This window comes from Lissotriton vulgaris, chromosome 2_2 (genome assembly GCF_964263255.1).
Source record: "Lissotriton vulgaris chromosome 2_2, aLisVul1.2, whole genome shotgun sequence".
In the NCBI taxonomy this organism is placed as follows: Eukaryota; Metazoa; Chordata; class Amphibia; order Caudata; family Salamandridae; genus Lissotriton; species Lissotriton vulgaris.
The window spans coordinates 319,007,860-319,017,374 of NC_141688.1; the positions used below are offsets into that span (position 1 = coordinate 319,007,860).

Genomic DNA, 9,515 nt, shown 5'->3' on the forward strand with positions numbered 1-9,515 from the left:
GTCACTCACAGTGAAGCCAGTCTATAGAATGATAATAACAAATAGGTCTCGGTTTGTGCCAGTTCTTATAAAAAGTCACAGAAGTGCACACATGGTATATGTCCTTGCTTTAGAGCAGATTTATGATTTCATAAATGTATAAGACCTTCCAAAAGTAGGCCAGGAAATGGAACTCTACAAAATATTTGTAAACTGCAATTTTAGAACGAGCAAATATACATGTGTAGATTTGCCACCGTGACAATTTGCTGAGCGTTTAGTAGTTCACTTTTCCTCCAATTCCTTTTTTAGTATTTACTTCTACCATGGTCAGGAGTAAATGTCCAACCGTTCTCCGTATGGGAACAGATTAGAGAAGAACCGGTAAAAACCCCCGAGACATGCAAGTTATTAGGTTTGCACAGGCTCAAAAGTGCAATCCAACGCTGAATCTTGCTTAGCGCTACTGCCAACCCCAGGATTTAGATGTGCTGAGAGGTGGCAAAATCAGTGAACTGCTAGTATTCAAACCCTTCTATGGTATGAACCTTGGCATAATCAGAGAGGCCACTATCAGAGCTCTCATATAACGCGATTGCTGCCATAATTTCTCGCCACACTACGTGGCACCAAAAGGACAAGTGGATTTTTTTACAGGATGAGCAGATTTATAAAGCAACATGTTCCGTGACCAGTAGATATTTTATTAAATTCCACACCCTTGCTGTACCATCCCAAGATGCAGCAGTCAGCGATTTCCAGTTTGTAGCCGTCACACCCTGCACTAGACGAGCAGAACCTACTGGTTCCCGAGCCTGCAGCACTGGGCACGTCCCATGGGCAGCTGTGAGGAGCACCCTCGCTAACCAAGCATGTGTGCGCCAGGCAGCCACATATCGCTCGCACCCACTTCTCTGCAACACTCCCCTTTTCACAAGCCTTGCATTCATCCTTCAATCAGCCAAGCTTCATCCAAATCAACATCCGTGTCCCGAGACATAATGCAAAGTCGACCGTTCGTCACCAACAGCTGGCGAAGAGCCCACACCGCCAATACCCCAGCAGGACCAGAAGAGAGACCACAACCCCCCAGACCTGACACTTCTCGTCTTCACATCGGGCCCTACACTTCTCCCAGCTCATCCCTGGGCCTGCACAGACAGTCTCGCCTCCGGTTACTGTCCTGCGCCCAGATAACTGCGCATTCCGGCGGGACCACCAGAGCGAGAGGTACCTTTGCTGACAGAACAAGCATGGAGGGGCACACTACTGTGCAGCACAGAGGACCCCCGCCAATACAATAGGATCCCCCTAGTGCAAGCAGTGAAGCAAACAGCACCTAGGAACCCCCCAAAAGCACACGTCACTCTAGTGGGGCGCACATCCAGAGTGAAGCATCGAGGGTCCCCCGCACCCCCCCCCAAATACACACACATCACCCTAAAGCAAGTAGCAGAGAACACATGAAGGAAGCGGCGCCGAGGCCCACGAACCTGTCAACCTAGTGCTGGCAGGGGGGCGCACACCCACTGCACAGCACCGAGAAGCCCCCCAAAACCACACCTGTCACTAGTGGAAGCAGTGGAGAGCACACCCCGTGTGCAGCACAGAGGTGACCACCCCCGTAGGCACGGATCGCCCTAGTGCTGGCAGTGGGGCGCACACACTGCACAGCACCGAGGAGCCCCCCAAAACCACACCTGTCACTAGTGGAAGCAGTGGAGAGCACACCCCGTGTGCAGCACAGAGGTGACCACCCCCATAGGCACGGATCGCCCTAGTGCTGCCAGTGGGGCGCACACCCACCCGAGGTGCAGCCGCCGGGACGCCCCGGGGGCGCCTCCCTCCCGCATTGTTTACCAGGCGGCGGTGGCGGCCGCAGCCCAACCCTAACTCCCACCCACCCCAAGCATGGGGGCATTCATGCACCCCGTACCGCCGACCCCGCCCCAGCCCCCTCCACCCTCCTAGCGCCAAACACTCACAGTCCTCCCGGGAGGCTCTAGCAACCGTGAGACGGCATCATCCTCTCTGCAAGGAGCCCGCCTCTGGGGGTGGAGGGGGGGCCGGCCCTGGGAGGGGCCGAGGAGAGGAGGGAGCGATGGTGGGCCGGCCCTGGGAGGAGCCGAGGATGGAGGGAGGGAGGGGAGGGACGGCAGGGAAAGTCACAGACCAGGGGCAGGTGCCTGTCAGAAGCCCAGACAGGGGTGCCCTGACACATGCAAGCACCCACCACAGACAGACAGGGGGGGCCTGACATACATGCACCCACCACAGACAGACAGGGGGCCACCCACCACAAACAGACAGGGGACCCTGACACACAAGCACCCACCACAGACAGGGGGGGGGGGGGGCGACACATACAAACACCCACCACAGACAGACAGGGGGCCCTGACACATACAAGCACCGGGGGCCCTGACACATACAAGCACCCACCACAGACAGACAGGGGGGCCCTGACACATACAAGCACCCACCACAGACAGACAGGCCCTGACACATACAAGCGCCCACCACAGACAGACAGGGGGGCCCTGACACATACAAGCGCCCACCACAGACAGGGGGGCCCTGACACATACAAGCGCCCACCACAGACAGACAGGGGGGCCCTGACACATGCAAGCACCCACCACAGACAAGGGGGCCCTGACACATACAAGCACCCACCACAGACAGACAGGGGGGCCTGACACATACAAGCACCCACCACAGACAGACAGGGGTGCCCTGGCACATGCAAGCACCCACCAGACAGACAGGGGGGCCCTGACACATACAAGCACCCACCACAGACAGACAGGGGGGCCCTGACACATGCAAGCACCCACCACAGACAGACAGGGGGGCCCTGACACATAAAAGCACCCACCACAGACAGACAGACAGGGGGGCCCGACACATACAAGCACCCACCACAGACAGACAGACAGGGGGGCCCGACACATACAAGCACCCACCACAGACAGACAGGGGTGCCCTGGCACATGCAAGCACCCACCAGACAGACAGGGGGGCCCTGACACATACAAGCACCCACCACAGACAGACAGGGGGGCCACCCACCACAGACAGACAGGGGCCACCCACCACAGACAGACAGGGGCCACCCACCACAGACAGACAGGAGGGGCCTGACACATACAAGCATCCACCACAGACAGACAGGGGGGCCCTGACACATACAAGCACCCACCACAGACAGACAGGAGGGGCCTGACACATGCAAGCACCCACCACAGACAGGGGGCCCTGACACATACAAGCACCCACCACAGACAGACAGGGGGCCACCCACCACAGACAGACAGGGGGCCACCCACCACAGACAGACAGGGGGCCACCCACCACAGACAGGGGGCCACCCACCACAGACAGACAGACAGGGGGCCACCCACCACAGACAGACAGGAGGGGCCTGACACATACAAGCATCCACCACAGACAGACAGGGGGGCCCTGACACATACAAGCACCCACCACAGACAGACAGACAGGGGGGCCACCCACCACAGACAGACAGGGGCCACCCACCACAGACAGACAGGAGGGGCCTGACACATACAAGCATCCACCACAGACAGACAGGGGGGCCCTGACACATACAAGCACCCACCACAGACAGACAGGAGGGGCCTGACACATGCAAGCACCCACCACAGACATGGACCCTGACACATACAAGCACCCACCACAGACAGACAGGGGGCCACCCACCACAGACAGACAGACAGGGGGCCACCCACCACAGACAGACAGACAGGGGGCCACCCACCACAGACAGACAGACAGGGGGCCACCCACCACAGACAGACAGACGGCCACCCACCACAGACAGACAGGAGGGGCCTGACACATACAAGCATCCACCATGGACAGACAGGGGGGCCTGACACATACAATCACCCACCACAGACAGACAGGGGGCCCTGACACATACAAGCACCCACCTCAGACAGACAGGAGGGGGGGCCTGACGCATACAAGCACCCACCACAGACAGACAGGAGGGGGGGCCTGACACATACAAGCACCCACCACAGACAGACAGGAGGGGGGGGGCTGACACATACAAGCACCCACCACAGACAGACAGGGGGGCCCTGACGCATACAAACACCCACCACAGACAGACAGGGGGGCCCTGACACATACAAGCACCCACCACAGACAGACAGGGGTGCCCTGACACATACAAGCACCCACCACAGACAGACAGGGGTGCCCTGACACATACAAGCACCCACCACAGACAGACAGGGGTGCCCTGACATGCAAGCATCCACCACAGACAGACAGGAGGGGCCTGACACATACAAGCACCCACCACAGACAGGGGTACCCTGACACATACAGGCATCCACCACAGACAGACAGGCGTGCCCTGACATGCAACCATCCACCACAGACAGACAGGAGGGGCCTGACACACACAAGCATCCACCACAGACAGGGGGGCCCTGACATGTAAGCATCCACCACAGACAGACAGGGGGCCCTGACACATGCAAGCATCCACCACAGACAGACAGGGGGCCCTGACACATGCAAGCACTCACCACAGACAGACAGGGGGGCCCTGACACATGCAAGCACCCACCACAGACAGGGGGCCCGACACATACAAGCACCCACCACAGACAGACAGGGGGGGGGCTGACACATGCAAGCACCCACCACAGACAGACAGGGGGGGGCCCCCGACACATGCAAGCACCCACCACAGAGACAGTGAGTGCCCTGACACGTACAAGCACCCACCACAGACAGATAGGAGGCCAGTGACACATACAAAGCACCCACCACAGACAGGGGGCCAATGACACATACAGACAACGGGCCCCTACCACATACAGACAACAAGCCCCTACCACATACAGACAACAGGCCCCTACCACATACAGACAACAGGCCCCTAAAACATACAGGCCCCTTAAACATATGGGCCCCTAAAACACACATGCCCCTACCACACACATGCCCCTACCACATACAGACAACGGGCCCCTAAAACACACATACAGACAACAGACCCCCTAACATACAGGCTTCTACTACAATCATAGACAATGGGCCCCTAAAACATACAGGCCCCTAAAATATACAGGCCCCTACCACACACATGCCCCTACCACACACATGCCCCTACCACATACAGACAACGGGCCCCTAAAACACACATACAGACAACAGACCCCTAACATACAGGCTTCTACTACAATCATAGACAATGGGCCCCTAAAACATACAGGCCCCTAAAACATACAGGCCCCTAAAACATACAGGCCCCTAAAACATACAGGCAACTGGCCCCTAGAACACACATGCCCCTACCACATACAGACAACAGGCCCCTAAAACACACATACAGACCCCTAACATACAGGCTTCTACTACAATCATAGACAATGGGCCCCAAAAACATACAGGCCCCTGCCGCAACCATACACAGACCGCAGGCCTCTATCGCAACCATACACAGACCGCAAGCCCCTATCGCAACCATACACAGACCGCAGGCCCCTGCCGCAACCATACACAGACCGCAGGCCCCTGTCGCAACCATACACAGACCGCAGGCCCCTGCCGCAACCATACACAGACCGCAGGCCCCGCTCGCAACCATACACAGACCGCAGGCCCCGCTCGCAACCATACACAGACCGCAGGCCCCGCTCGCAACCATACACAGACCGCAGGCCCCGCTCGCAACCATACACAGACCGCAGGCCCCGCTCGCAACCATACACAGACCGCAGGCCCCGCTCGCAACCATACACAGACCGCAGGCCCCGCTCGCAACCATACACAGACCGCAGGCCCCGCTCGCAACCATACACAGACCGCAGGCCCCGCTCGCAACCATACACAGACCGCAGGCCCCGCTCGCAACCATACACAGACCGCAGGCCCCGCTCGCAACCATACACAGACCGCAGGCCCCGCTCGCAACCATACACAGACCGCAGGCCCCGCTCGCAACCATACACAGACCGCAGGGCCTGCTCGCAACCATACACAGACCGCAGGGCCCGCTCGCAACCATACACAGACAGCATGGCCCCCGCTCACAACCATACACAGACCGCAGGCCCCTATCACACATACAAGCAGCAGGCTTCTGACAAGCTCCTACCACAAACACGCAGAGACAGTAGACCCCTAACAAATACAGGCTCCTGCAACGAATATACACAGACAGTGGAACCCTAACACATCCAGGTCCCTACACCCATTCCTCCAAAGACCAGCTCTCCCCCCCGGGATACAAGCCCCTAGCACAAACACACAGACATTAGAAGCAAGTCCAGACTACAAAGATCCACAAAGACAGTTGGTCCAAGCAAACACAGGTGCCTTCCATAACGCCCACCACCCTTGACAGCAGGTCCCAACAAGACCGAGCCCACCCAACAGACTGAAGCCTCTACCTAAAAGAGACGATAGGCCCTTAACAGACAGATCTCCCGAAGAGATACAAGCCCCAACAAAAGGGATGTAGCCGGACAGTGCACCTGTACAAAACAGAACTCACCAAAAGATAAAATCCCTTTCTGCAGCAAGGTTCCTACCGCAAAAAGATCGAACACACCGCCCTGCCATAGAGAAACTATTCCAAACGGAAAGGTGCTCTTCATCGAAACATCTAGGTAGCCATCAGTAGGGAGGCATCTGCTGCCACAGAAAGTTTTCCTTTGGGCTCTAATAAAGTACCTTTCAGATAAGAGGCTTTGGCTGTCTCACGGCAAGGTCAGTAGGTGCACACTATGTGAGAGGTGTCATCTAGCTGGACAAAGGATGATTGTAAGTCACAGTTATACTAAGGGGTGTTATTGGAGGGGCTCACCTGCTAAGGTCTGTCCTGGGCTACTCTAGATAAAGGCATAACTACACTTCGGAGGACAGGGCACATTCTGGGGTCGGATTCGTTTTAGGGGAGGAATAAAACAGGGGTGCTCATAGGAACCCCCTTAATGGTGGAAACGTTGACGAATGGATGGGATTTCTTTGGAGTGGGTGCATCTACTCAGGAAGCCAAGAGGTGCGCAGAATCTAGGGTTTACGTTTGGGAGTTCACAAGCTCTGCGGTCACATCGGAAGGGGAGGACTTACTGTGCATCACATGCTTTTGCAATTACAATGAAGATCATTTGCTTCACATTGACAGACGACCCTAAAGCAACTACCCCCCCCTACATCTCTGCGAAAGAAACGCAGCCATCGTATATTTCCACCTTTACCGTCCAAAGACTGTGCATGCTGAATCTTAATGACAAGCACACAGATTCCCCAGTCTCTAGTAAAAACTCGATTTATATGACCATCTCTAAGCCCCCCGTAGACAATAGACATTTCCTACACAAATTCACCCTTTCTGTTCGCAAGATGTCCTAACCCACCCTCCTCCTCAACTATGGCCATAATTCATACCCTGGGCGGTTGAAATAGGAGAAAGTTTTGATTTATGGTGCATGCTGAGAAAGTGGATGCAAGGTAGTAACTCGAGATAATCTAGGGCGGAAATATATATATATATATATATATATATATATATATATATACACACATACACACACACACACACCCATCAAAAACAAAGGTTAAGGGGGCGAGAAGAGAAATCAATTTTAAGAGATAAGCAACTTATTAAAACTATACGAAGTAAAGCATTTTCGAATTTTTAAAATCGATGTAAACAAGAAGCCAAACGGTTCTTTGCACCTCATAGTAACTAAAGGCGTTTCGGGATTCAATGAATATCAATATTTAGTTGTTACAGGCTCAATGGGGTATACTTTAGGAGGCGGGGTTCACCATAGCATAAACAATACATGGCACAGTTTACCCTTTTCTTACTTGTATCTGCCATTTTCAGATAGTTTCACCCCCCCCCCACATCAAGCACCTTTGAAAATAACTTTAGAGTGAGCAGAAAATCAAATACAGTTTTATAACCAGTGCATTTAAAATGTGTAATGAAAGTCAGGAGAAGCATGTGTTATGAGTACGGTTACGGTATTTTTAAAAGGGATTTCAAGGAGGGTTTATAATAGAGGACTTGGTGAGCACCCTTGCTGAAAGTAATCTGTGTGGCCGGGGGGTGGGGGGGGGGGGGGGGGGGGGGCAGCGAGGCGGAGATCTCCTTGAAGCATTGGATCTGAAGGTAAAGACTTTCCTCTGTTAACAAATGGTCAGATCTCAGCGGCGACGGCCCCAATATTTCAAATATGTTTGGGATGCTGAATACGGAGGCGTGCTGGCCGCAAACGCCGACCTTTCATGCTCGCCAGACCGGTGTCGGCCCGAGAACTCTACCGTGGTGGGGCTGAACCCAGAGAAGAGCCGCACGGGGAGGTTTTACTTCAGACTGGAATGATTGTACTGTTTCATTGATGTCACCGGCATTGCTTTATTTGGATCATTGGTGTATTATGCGAAGTAAAGGCATTTAGGTACTTGGGGGGGCTCTCTGTGCCAGGGGTGCAGGAAAGGAATAAGGAAGGGGTGAAGGTGGGGGCCCTCATCACCTGTCAGAAGTGCGGAGGGGGTGGGAGGGGGGTCTCTAATGTTACCCCTCCCACCTGTTTGGGGGCGGGGTGTTCCCACGGTGAGAGACCACTGTCGTGTCTGTCTATTCTCCAGGGAGGCCCTCTGGGGTGGTGGAGGGCCCCTCTCCTAATGGAGGGGACGGTAGTGGGTGACCTCTCGTGGGGTGGGGGCCGGAGTGTACATTACCCCGGGGGTGGACTCAACAGAAGCCAGAGTGACAGCGAGATCAGGTGGTGTCAGGTGAGTGGTGGTAGGCGGGGGCTCTTCAGTGGGGTCGCCCTTCACCTCAGCCGGTGCACCGGGGGGCGTTGGGACCCCCAGGCCGCCCTCCCGCGCGTCCTGGCCCTCTCTAAGGCAGGTTCTCTGGCGGGGCGTCCACGGGGCCCTCTCTGAGGCGGGCCCTGTGCGTTCTCTGGCGGCGGGGGGCCTACCTGCTTCTCGGCGCTTTCCTCCTCAGCTGCTATTTCAAATTTCTGACGGGCCAATGTCCGCTCAACCTATTGGCAGGCGCGCACTGCAGTTACGGCCTTCCATTGGCCGCTTCCATACCACGACGTCACTTCCGGATCACCCGTGCGCGCCCACGATGACAGCTTCAGTCAGGCGGGATCGCGCCTTCGGAAACACGTCTGCGCATGCGCTTCGTGTAGTACGCCGCCATCTTGCAGTTGGGTCACGGGTATCTAGAACGGCGCAAACCACGCTCCGCCTCAGAGGACCGCTTGTGACGTCATGCCGACTTCATCAAGCCAGCGACGGCACGCATCACGCAGCGCGTGAGGGGGCGCGGTCAAAAAAGGCTTGGGTCAAGCCTTGCTGTAGCCCCGCCTTCACATTAGGACAATGACTGACCGTTGCTCCATTGCGGATATCCGGTGAAGACGCCGCGCTGAGCTCATCACGCACGCTCTTGGCGCGAGGAGCTGCCCTGCCGGGGTGGGAACCGATGGACAGATGCCACACATGGAGTCCTTGTGTTT

At 55.9% G+C, this 9,515-nt stretch overlaps 1 protein-coding gene across 8 annotated transcripts in view; it reads right to left on the bottom strand.

Annotated features, from left to right (window-relative positions):
- CKAP5 (cytoskeleton associated protein 5) overlaps window positions 1–9,059 on the bottom strand; it is a 901,993-nt gene extending 892,934 nt beyond the window's left edge. For 4 of the 8 annotated variants that reach the window (XM_086959681.1, XM_086959678.1, XM_086959679.1 and 1 more), the window contains exon 1: window positions 1,965–2,056. The gene's annotated coding sequence lies outside the window, so the exon portion shown is untranslated. The other 4 variants (XM_086959680.1, XM_086959676.1, XM_086959682.1 and 1 more) reach the window with 3 other exon arrangements.
- Window positions 9,060–9,515: the final 456 nt, after the last annotated feature.